Below are 12148 nucleotides of genomic sequence, written 5' to 3'. Positions count from 1 at the left end.
CCAATGCATCCACATTTAGAACCATAGACTCATACTGAGCACATTATTTTGTAATTTTCCTTTTTAAAAACATAATTGACAATGTCATCCATATAATATGCATTTATTTTCTTTAGCAGGGATCAACAAACTGTTTTTGTAAAAGGCTAGATAGTAAATATTTTATGACTTTCAGGGAATACTATCTTTGTCCCAACTACTTAACTCTTAGAATGTAGCTATTCACAATGTATAAATAAATGAGTGCGATTGTGTCCTAATAAAACTTTATTTACAAAACAGACAGTGGGTCAAATTTAATCTGTGAGCTACAGTTTGCTTGTTCTACATGTCTTATTTTTAGTAACTATATTATTATTTACTTTTAAGTCTATTTAGTAACAATATTGTGATGAAAATTCTTACCACTAAAACTTGGTACACAATGGACTAGATTTTCCTCAAGATAAATCCTTGGAAGAGGGATTTCAGAATCAACAGAAAAGACTTTATAAAGTGCTCAATATGTATTTTTCAATAAATGTCCACAAGTTGCAATTTCCATTCTCACAAATGATGTAAAAGAGGACCTCTTTATCCATATCCTCACTAACAAAGCTTACTATGGATTTTTTTAAATCTTGATCAATTTGATAGCTACTGTTTTGAGTTTTCTTTTTTTGATCTCTTTTTTATATGTTTAACATTTAATCATAAATCAGTTATTTCATTCCGGTCAACCTAATTTTATAAATGATGAAAACATGCAAATTTAGTTTCAGCACATTACATGATTTGTATCCATAACTAGATGAGCACATAGGTGCTATTGAAACAGTAGGGACTATTCATCAAGTCCCTATTTAGCCACTGGAATTGTAAAATAAGCCATGTTTCTTTTCTATTCTTGCTTATTTTGACTCTTGTCCATAACATAAGAAAATGTCTTTTTGAACTTTTTTGTTCTTCTTTTTCCCCTCACTGAACCCTCCCATGGAGAGCACACTTCATCTGACTCACTGGAAGGCAAAATTCTATGAGGTAAATGTGCTAAAGGTCATAGACATTGTTGTGGGTTGAATTGTGTTTGCATAAAAGATATGTTGAAGTCCTAACCTCCAGTACCTGTGAATGTGACCTTATTTGGAGATAGGGTCTTTGCAGACATAATCAGGCTAAGATGAGGTTGTTAGTGTGGGCCCAAATCTAAAACAACTAGTGTCCTTATAAGAAGTAGAGCAGACTGAGAGAGACAGAGGGAAAACAGCCCATGTGAAGATGGAGACAGAGATTGGAGTTATTAGCCTTAAACTAAGGAACTCCTGGGCTACCAGAAGCCAAAGGAGGCAAGGAAGGATTCTTCCTGAGAGGTCCAGGAAGAAGCATGGCCCTGCCAATACATGATTTCAGATGTCTAGATTCCAGAACAGTAAGAGAATAAATTTTTGTTGTTTTAAGCCACCTAATCTGTAGTAGTTTATTATAGCAGCCCTAGGAAACTGACAGGCATGAATGGCCATCAGCTTTATTGGAGACTAGTGGCCTGGTGCATAGAATTCTTGTGTGTGTGGGGGGGGTGTTGCCCCTCAGCCCGGCCTGCACCCTCTCACAATCCGGGACCACTGGCTCCTAACTGCTCACCTGCTTGCCTGCCTGATCTCCCCCAACTGCACCCCCCCACCAGCCTGATCACCCCCAACTGCCCTCCCCTCCTGGCCTGATCACCCCTAATCGCCTCTGCCTTGGCCCTGCTACCATGACTTTGTCCAGAAGGAAATCTGGAAGATCTCTGGGAAGGTCTCCCAGTCTTATTAGCATATTACCCTTTTATTAGTATAGATGTCCAGTCTGAGATTCTGCCCACTTTTCTCTCTTTCAAGTGGAGCTCTCATCAGAGCAATCCCTTTTTCCCTTATGACTGATCTGCCCATGACTTGGGGATTTATTTATTTCATGAAGGAAGGTGGAGGAAGCTCTTTGGGCCTTGAATCCAGATCTCTATCTCCCCACTTTTATGATAATAATATCATCATTGAAGTTGATATTTTGATCTCCTATACCCTTTCCACCAGATAGTGCTTGAGCCTGAAAGTCTTGAGAAAGACATGGGGAGACTGGCATTTTGGTGATCAACTAACACCTGGAGATGTCCAGCCAATATCCAAGTAGGCTTAGGTCTCAGCCAGCATGGCTTCAGGGCCCTCTGGCTGATATTGATCCAAGAAGAAATGCTGTGGTCATATCTGATATAACAGGTATGTGATTGTTGGAAAGGGAAATTTTAAATTCCAGTTAAGTCTTACCTTAAAACAGGTTACACATTGTACAAGTGTTTTAGGCCCTGGAAAAGGAAATAATTTGTTTTCCTTTAACTGTATATTTTTTCAGCCAAGACTTTAAAATCAAAAGGCAGATAAGTTTCCAATGGACCTCAGAGAATATGTGCATGAGGTTTGAACATTTTTTTAGTATTTATCATGAGTAGGTAACACAAGATGCCTTGCCCTAAACTTATTCTCTTGTCTTATTTTGAACTACTTCAAAGGATAAGGAAGAAAGCTGTGCAAGGGTTAAGTTCATGAATTCATGAATGTATCAAGAAGAGTAAGAGTCCTTAGTACACACCAGATCAGTAATCTTCTTGAATTGAAAAAAAAAAATCACTCAGTGGTTATTATTAGAAACTCAATGGTTGAAAGGAAATTTAAAAGGCTTATTTCCTAGAATGCTGATTTTAGAAAAGCTTCCCCAGAAAGGTTGGGAAGAAGTCGATTGGTGTATATAACATGCTTTCATCTTAATGTCAAAACATGAGTTGTGGGAGAGAGAAAGTAAAGTAAGACATACTGGTTTCAGTGGGGCAGGTGAGAGTTTTTCTTATTAGGAACTTTAAACTTTTGATTGATAGGTAAACAAGAGATAAGTGCAGACCTAACTGTTTATATAAGAGTGGGATCAGGCTTTCTGTGATGAGGTTGGAAGGCCTAAGGGCTTCAGGCCAGAGGATATGGGAGAGACTCGAAGACACCTTCAGCATGACTGTGAGGAGAAGTGAAGTCAGATCAGCTAGTGTGCATAACAGACAGAGCGAGCTGGGAGAGACAGGCCCTAAATTCTACCATCACAGGCCCCAGCCACAGGAAGATGCCCAAGGATGGGGCCTAGAAGACAGTAGCAGGCTTAGGTGGGGCTATTTGGGCAGCCATTCAGATGCAGAGCCCAGGGGGACACAGAGGACACATGTGGATTCAAGGAGTCTATCCTTTCTGTCCTAGGGTGCTGTCAGTCATGTCCTTATGTCATGGAGTCAGAAACCATCTTAGAGAAGAGGACCCGAAAAACCAGGTATTTATATCAAGATACTATTCAGCCTACTGCTTCAAATAAAGTCAAATGATTGGGCTGAAGTAGAGTTTTTTCCCCCTGCAACCCACCAGAGAGGGTGTCATGAGTGATCAGATTATAGGTCAGATTCTATTTCTCAGTTATAGAGAAATAAAGTACCTGTTCTGCAGTTGTACATTTGGGTGTAGAATACAGAGGTTTTATTATGCAATAAAAACTTCACATGCATATGCTATTTTTAGCAGGCTCTAAGAAGGGAAAGTTAAAGTCTAAGGACCAGCAACAGGGAGAAGGGCTCTTTATCCTAATGCCACAACCTGTCCATGCTCACCCTTCCCTTCTGGACTCCTCCAGATGCTCTTTGTTTATTGGGTTCCTCCAGAAGTAGTGGGGAGGACGTGGAGCCAGGGACATTTTAGGCTACCATCTCCTCCAAGTCGGCCCTTTGTCCAGCTTTGGAAAGTCTGTGTATTAATGAGGCTCCAGAGATGAGACACATGACAAGGATGTGCTGTGTGCTCACAGACCTAACTCATGATCTGGGCTGGCCATCTGTCTGGGGCTGCTGATTTCTTGTCCATTTATTTCTGTGGGTACATATTTCAGTCAATAAATATGTACCCACAGGGCTAAGCAGGGGTATTATAAATGGAAAAAAAAATGTTCCACATATTTCCCTCAAGAGGTTTACAAACTGAGAAGTAAACAAGCTGCAAGAAAGGTGGGGAAGGAATGGTGAGTTAATCTGCTATTTTTCACACCAAATCTTCTTAGACATTGAACATGGGAGAACAGAACTTGGAAAAATATAGAAAATGAAATGCTGTATTTGCGTAGACTCTCTAGGAGATTGGAACTTTCTGAATGTCTTTAGCTACCAGACATCATGGAAGATCAGAGAAGGAACACCGAACAACAATGACCTTGTCCAATGATCTCTACTTCTGACTTAACACAAAAGATTCTTGTAGAAAGGACAACTTTACACAAAAGCAGTACACTAAGGAGAGAGTGGCATGAAGCACAGAAAACTCTTCCTTCATTTGGGAAAAACCCCCAGAAGTCTCCTGTTGTTGGTTTGTGATGTCATCTTAGAATACCAAGGAAAAACCATCTTTATAGACAGCAGGGGGACGAAGCCCAAGTCTCTCCAATAGTACACAGGAAATGAGCACAACATGTGGGACCCAAACTTGCCTTTGTCTTCTTTTCCAGTCACTTGCTATTTTGCCACACTCGGCCACCCAGTCTCAGGCCCACCCAGCGGATGTTGGTGCCAGCAAGAAAAGATGCGGTTGCAGTTAGGCGTAAACATGAGAACTTGTGTTAAATGTGCTAAATCGCAGCTAATGGGATGCCGGGCATTTCTCTGTAATGTGCAATGGAATGTATAACAATATGCTTGTGTAAAGCCATGCTACTTGAACTACCGGGCTTCCCATTTATAAATAAAATATATATTATGCACGGAAGTACTTAATATGAAGAAAGATGGTAAGCAATACAGATTATGTTCTATGAAAGAAATGAGGGAGCTATGATTTCTGGTCTTGTGAATTCAGTTCTCAAACTTGGTCTACAGAACTAGGAAAAATGTGAGCATCCAGAGCCCTCTCCCAATTGGTACTATAGTCTCGTGGGGCTCTCTTACTAAGAACATTCTTCTTTCAAGTGCAAGAGCAGTTCTGCATTGTTAATGCACAGGATAATATTTTGTTACTGACTTATAATTGCTTCACTCAAATATATTATTGCCCCACTTTTATAATTTTTCAAAAATATTGCCTATTAATATACTTGCTAATGGCAAGACTAGCTCAGGCATAATAATTATACATGTCATCATTTATTTAGCTCTACATTGGCCATACTCTACAGCTTGCCTGGGAAAATTTTAATGTATTTTTGTGCTCCAGCGTGTTTATGAAGAATAGTCTCTTTGACTCTCAAAAAATGTCCTGTTTGGGTGATAAATTACAAAGTCAACTTAATCTCACAAATATCAATGTCCCTGGCTCTGTGCTAAGAATTTAGTGTATTTTATCTCATGTGGTCCTAAGCAAGCAAGCAAACCAATGAACTGTGATTTCTGCCACTGTCTCTAGCTGCTGCAGCAGACTCATCCTCACACTGAGATTCAATGGGCCAAGATCTCAGAGGGGAAGGAAACACGTCCTCTTCTTTCCCCCTCAGAACAGCGGTTCTCAACCTGTGGGTCGCGACCCCTTTGGAGGTCGAACGACCCTTTCACAGGGGTCACCTAAGACCATCCTGCATATCAGATATTTACATTACAATTCATAACAGTAGCAACATTACAGTTATGAAGTAGCAACGAAAATAATTTTATGGTTGGGTCACAACATGAGGAACTGTATTTAAAGGGCCAGAAGGTTGAGAACCACTGCCTTAGAACATTTGTCTATTTGTTGGCTGTTCAAGGAAAAGAAGCTAAAAAGAAGTAGTAGTTCAGGGTTTTAACATATATCCTACATGCAGAAAAGTACACAAATCATAAGCATATCTATAATAATAAAAGCATAATATGCTAATTAGACTAGACGTCCTCCCGGATATCCTTCTGGACATCCTTCTGGACGACCTTCCGGATGAAGCCAAGACTGTGAGGGAAGCCTGGGTCCTGGGTGTCAGAGGGAAGCTGGTGCCAGGGAAGGAAGGCCTACTCTTGCACAAATTTCATGCATCAGGCCTCTAGTAATTCAATAGGATTTCACAAAGTGAACACATTCCTATAACTACTTCCCCAGTGAAGAAACAGTTCCATCATCCTAGGAGGGGTCCATGTGCCTTTTCTTGTGCATTACCCACCACAACCGTAGCTACCATTCTGACTTACTAGTATCTCATATGTAAGTTTTACTTGTTTACGGACTTTATGTAGATGGACTCATATAATATATTCCCTTTTATTAAAAAATAACATTTTTATTGATTTTTATAGACAGAGGAAGGAAGAGGGAGAGAAAGACTGATGGGAGAGAGAAGCATTCATCAGCTGCCTCCTGCATGCCCCCTACCAGGGACCTAGTCTGAAACCTGGGCATGTGTCCTGAACAGGAATCGGACCAGCAACTTTTTGGTGCATGGGACAACACCCAACTAACAGAATCACACCCGTCAGGGCCACCCTTTGTGTCTTTTACTGCTGCAGAGTATTTTTGGTTTAACAGGAGATAATTTATTTACTCCTACTAGAGGTATGATTAAATTATTGTGTAATTACCTGTTTAATGTGCTCCAACTCATTTTAATGCAAATCTGATGAGGATAAGGACTGTGTTTCTTTCACTGTTGTATCTTCAGCATCTAGCATAGTTCCTTAAACATGGAAAGTGCTCAGAAATGTACCAAATGAATAAATAAAGGTTACCACTGTCCCAACCCACTCCCATGCCACACCCAAAAAACCATTCCTGCCTCCAAAGAAACAGTAGTGTTTAATAGACACTAGTCCTTTTTGAAAAATTCTGACCAGATGAAGGAGTAATGGCAATGCTGTATGTATCAAAGAACTGCATTTTTGTGCTTGAACTTTGGGATGGGCAATGCTAAAACAAAGATGACCAAGTAGAAAATTGCAATTAATTTTTTATTTCACTAGTAAAAAAAAAAATAAAGCAATAAAAGTGAGTTTACCCTAAAAAATGTTTTGTAAAGTTAGTTTAAAATGTTGAAATAAAATTTAAGACTATATAGTCTTAAGTTTGTCTGTCTCTTGGATATAGATTTTTGAACAGTGATTGTCAGAAACATAAAGCAGTTTTACACTCTTTTTATTCTCAAATGATGGTCTAATGTCTTAAGTCATAAGAAGTACCTCTAGTCACTAAAATAAGCATCTCCATTTGGCTTGATGTATGTTTAGTCTATTTCTTCTTGGCAAAAATATTTTAGCATGAGTGTTCAAGCGTAAGGCTGACAAAATGTTTTCTTTCCTACCCATTTGTGTGGTCTTGTTTAATAAAAAGTATATATAAAAAACTAAATAGGATTTGTTCAGAGGAATATATATATATATATATATATATATATATATATATATATTCATTTACTTGACATTAAGAATAATCCATCAATGGTAGGTGAGTTCTAAGTGAGAAAAAATAAGAGAACAATCTTTCTACTATCCAGAGTTTCAGCTATTTAATTACAACTTTGCCTTATTTCATTAGAAAAAGTGAAAAATCACACAATATAAAGAAAATATTTTTAGTTTTGTGAATAATTTAATTTATAATATGTTACCACTTTTGCTCTCACCATTTAATAATACATAGGTATGACTTTGTTTCTACTTTTATTTTTTTTTTTTGAAATTTGGACAGGAAATTCTGTGTTCCAATAACTTTATTCTTGTAGTACTAGTATATAGGTACATGGGTGGAAACTAATCTTAATTCAAAAGCGTGTATTGAATTTTTCTCATGTCCATAACATGTGACTGAAGCTTTCGAAGGACCTTACAACACAAGTGAAAAGACAAAATAGATTCATGTGGAATAATTATATGTCCCATAAAGTAGCAAGTGACAAGCTACTATAGTGAACAGTTGATATTTACTATAGAAATATAGATAAGACGAATATCTTACTGGACTAGGAGAGCTTGAGTATTCCTTATAGTTTAAACCTAATATGAATCCCAAGAAAAGTAGATATAAATAAAATAAATGCATAGGGAAGGTAATTTCCTCTAGGGAAAACAATATGATGAAAGTTTTTGAGTTGAGAGTAGGCACAGGGCAGAAAGCTTGAGTGTGATGAGTTTGGCCAAGAAGGGTAGAACTAATTTCAGGAGAATCATAAGGGCAGACTCATGAGGTTGGATTGTACTATTTAGAAAATTAGGATAACATTTTTGAAAAGGTGAGGGAAATATTGACATTTATTTAAATTAAAAAACAGGATCAAAAGGAATATGAAGGGACTAAAAGTATAAAGATGACATATAGTATACAAGAAGTGACAATAAGAAGATTAGGAGGTAGCCTTTCTTATTTTCTTTTATACCTTATGTTCTTAAATGTCTTCAATTTATTTTCTTTTTGCAAAGAGCAAGTAGAATGAAACTGCTAGAGAGGTTGAGGTGGAAGACTTCTTTTTTATAAATGATGAATTTGGCTTTGGCCATATTGATTTTGGGGTGAAGTTTGGTTGTGCAAATCAAAATGTCCCTGAGGTAGCTAGAGATCCAGGCTAGAATTCCTCAAGAAGACAGAATGGAGACTCAGATGTGAATCACCAGCACACGAGCAATGATTAAAATAATGAGAAACTATAATGATAATATTCTACTGCTTTAGATAGAGGATGAAAGATAGCTTTGGAGAATTTCCCTAGTTTGTGGCTGGGAGAAGGAAGGAGAAGTAGGACTGAGTGGTGGTAGGTAGGAAATAAAAGTATCAGTCAAGTACAGTGTCAGAAAAAAAGGGGGTGGTGTTCACTGCCTCATTGTGCTTAAGGGTCAACCCTGAGGATTGTGAAAAAAATCTTTAATTTTCTAAGAGAAGGAATTAGCCCCCCCTCCCCCCTTTTTTGGTAGGGATGGCACATGTAGGTGGACGGGAGTGAACAGAAGCAATACTGGATTTCAGGCCATTGGGGAGTTGTAGAAATGAGTCTATAATTGTGTGTTGCTAGTTTAAAAAATTTGGAATGGAAAAGGATAGAATCATGGCTATAATTAGGAAAGTATGTTCATTGCAACATTATTCACAATAGCCAAGACATGGAAACAACCTAAATATTCTTCGAAGAATGATTGGATAAAGAAAATATGGCACAATGGAATACTACTCAGCCACAAGAAGCTAAAATATTACCATTTGTGACAACATGGATGGATCTTAAGAGTATGATGCTAAGTGAAATAAGTCAGATGGAAAAGGACAAGAACCATATGATTTCACTGATAAGTAGAATATAAAACAAAAACAAACATACCCACAAACAAACAATCAAATTCATAGATGACAGAATGGTGACCACAGAGGGGATGGGAGTGGGGGAGAACAAGGAGGGTAAAGGGGACCAGATACATCGTGATGGAAGGAGACTATGCTTGAGGTGGTGAGCGCACATAGAGTATATAGATGTCGTATTATAAAGATGTACACCTAAAAATTATATAATGTTATTAACTAATGTTACCCCAATCAATTTAATAAGAAAAAAAGACATTTTCAAAATGGGTAAATATGAAATACGCAAGATGTAGAGATTTCAACAGGGGAAAGGGAGCTGTAGAAGATGGCGAGGGAGTGATACAGTGAGTGAGTGAGCTGTGCAAAAATAAAAATTTGGGAGACAGGTGGAGAGTTCTTTGGTTCTTTAACTTGAAAAGGGATGAAATTTTTAAAAAGTAATTGGGAACAGGACCTAAAGGAGAATAGGTGTGGGAACTAAGGACTGATGGCTTTTTTTTTTTTTTTTTCAGGAAAACAAGGCAGGAATTTGCTGGCAAGAATAGAGTGGAGGAGTGAGAGAAATATTTATATAGTAGAGACTCATATATCATTCCCACATTTAATTTATGTGAGTATTACCAAATATGCTTTGAAAAAAAAGGGGAAGGAAACAAGTGCCTTCAGTTTCATATGGTTAAAATTATTGAATCTGTTCTTCATATAAAAAATGATTTATTTTTAAGTTTTTCCTTGGCCATGAACTGAAAATATTAAGTATATTTGTATGGTGGACACTGTGATATGCACCCAGAGCCTCTTTCTAGATTGAAGGATTTGCTTCCCCAGCTGCTGGGAGTGCCGCCAGACAACCCTCTTTAGCTGTCATTCCACATTGGAAATTGCCTTGGCAGAAGAAAAATGCCTCACCCAAGGTCATGTCCCCTTCTGATGGCCCACATCCAGCCACTGATCAGTATAGGAGATAAAGACCCCACCCTTCCTCCCAAACAGAAAACCCACTGGAAGGTCCATCCAAACTGTAGCCTCCCGCAGGGTTGGCTGAGTTCTTCCCTGCGATGTATCACAGCTCCCGCTCTCTTCCTGTCCTTCTAACGGGTGTTCAAGAGACCTCCCTAAATATCCTTTATGCTAACATGTGATTCAAAGTCTACCTCTCAGGGAAAGGAAAGGGCAACATTTGAAAGACTTATCCTCCCAGTTGCTGTAAATGCTGCTAGAAGACAGGCATCGGATCTTAGTATCCTTGACGTTTTGCTTCAGATGAAGAAAACTTTACCCAGTCATGTATTCCTCCGGAACAGTCCATATTCAATGACTAATTAATGTGGTGACAGGAAGGCTGTCACCCTCACTCCAATTTGGGACAATTTTGACAAGCCACATCTAAAGCACCCCGTGGCATTGGCTTAGGCCAGTGGTCGGCAAACCGCAGCTTGAGAGCCACATGCGGCTCTTTGGCCCCTTGAGTGTGGCTCTTCCACAAAATACCACGTGCGGGCGCACGTACAGTGTGATTGAAACTTCGTGGCCCATGCGCAGAAGTCGGTATTTTGTGGAAGAGCCACACTCAAGGGGCCAAAGAGCCGCATGTGGCTCGCGAGCCACAGTTTGCCAACCACTGGCTTAGGCCTTCATTGTGACTGCATTGCTGTTCAACTTTTCCTTCTGCCAAATTCTTCCTTCCCTTCCTTCTACAGGTGTGAGGCCTTAGGCGCTCCTTAGTCCATGTTCTGCAAGATGAGCTCCATCTGGGAGTAGGCTTCCTTTGAAACCTAATCTGCAACCATCTACTAACCCAAGTTTTATTTTTTAACATGGATTTTTGCCTTCGCAAGTTTTCCAATATAGTTCCATTGCTGCATTTGACTCTCCTGGAAATAAATACAGGCATTCTTCATTTTATCTCACTTTGCTTTATTGTATTTCAAAGGTGTTGCATATTTTTACAAATGTAAGGTGAAACCCATCACCAGCAAGAAAGATTACGACTCGCATTACGGCAATGCTCACTTTACCTTACTTGCTTTATGGCAGTGGTCTGAAACCCAAGCTGCAACATCTTGGAGTTATGCCTGTAAGTTGTTAATATATTTCTTTTCATGAAGGCAGTCTCCTCTAGTGCCCATGATTTGAAGTTTTTAAAGGTCCATTGGTAATACCAGCTGGTTTAGAATGTTTGTGTGTAATGTTTTGCTTTGTTGATTTCAATAACCACTCTTACTTAAACTTTATTTGAGCTTCTTTATATTAAATTACATTTCTAATTGCCTGATAACTCTACAGAATATTAATCAATACATGTGCTGATTTAGCCACAATATCTAGAACAGGATTTGTTACCATTTTGCTGAATTTTGAACAAATGATTCTATAACGCTGATAACTTAAGTGAGGCAGAAATTGCAATTTTTTATTTTATACCCATTTCTCCTTTATGCATTCCCCATCCTTCCTTGTAGCTAGGTGTGGCCATGTGACTAAATTTGGGGTATTTGCAATGTGAATAAAAATAGGGTATGCGATTTGTAGGAAAGACCATTTCCTGCTGATGGACGTGAACACAATGGCAGGAGCTAAGGAAGTAACCTTGTACCATGTTGAAGACGGCAGAACAGGTCAGATGGAGGCTGGCTCCCAACACAGGCCACATATCAGCCAAGACTTCTACATGAGAAAGAAACATGTATTTTATTTAAGCCATTATTATTTTGGGTCTTTCTATCACAATTCCTTAACTAATCTTCTAGGAATATACATATCTTAGGATGCTTCCTAGTGTCATATTAATGTAATTAGTAGTTGTTTGCCAGTAGGTTGGGTAATATATACATTCTTCTAAAACTAAGTGTATTAATCTGGGCTATTTATGCCCTAGT

The 12148-nt window shown here is 38.6% G+C and overlaps 1 long non-coding RNA gene across 1 annotated transcript; it reads left to right on the top strand.

Moving 5' to 3' along the window:
• The first annotated feature begins 885 nt into the window (after positions 1–885).
• On the top strand, positions 886–11133 carry LOC118661330. Its single transcript, XR_004969286.1, has 4 exons — positions 886–1020; positions 3255–3324; positions 9782–9879; positions 10970–11133. It is a non-coding gene; the product is annotated as an uncharacterized LOC118661330 (long non-coding RNA).
• The last annotated feature ends 1015 nt before the right edge of the window (positions 11134–12148 follow it).

Source organism: Myotis myotis, unplaced genomic scaffold (genome assembly GCF_014108235.1).
Source record: "Myotis myotis isolate mMyoMyo1 unplaced genomic scaffold, mMyoMyo1.p scaffold_m19_p_8, whole genome shotgun sequence".
NCBI classification, from domain to species: Eukaryota; Metazoa; Chordata; class Mammalia; order Chiroptera; family Vespertilionidae; genus Myotis; species Myotis myotis.
This window is presented reverse-complemented; position numbering and strand designations above follow the sequence as displayed.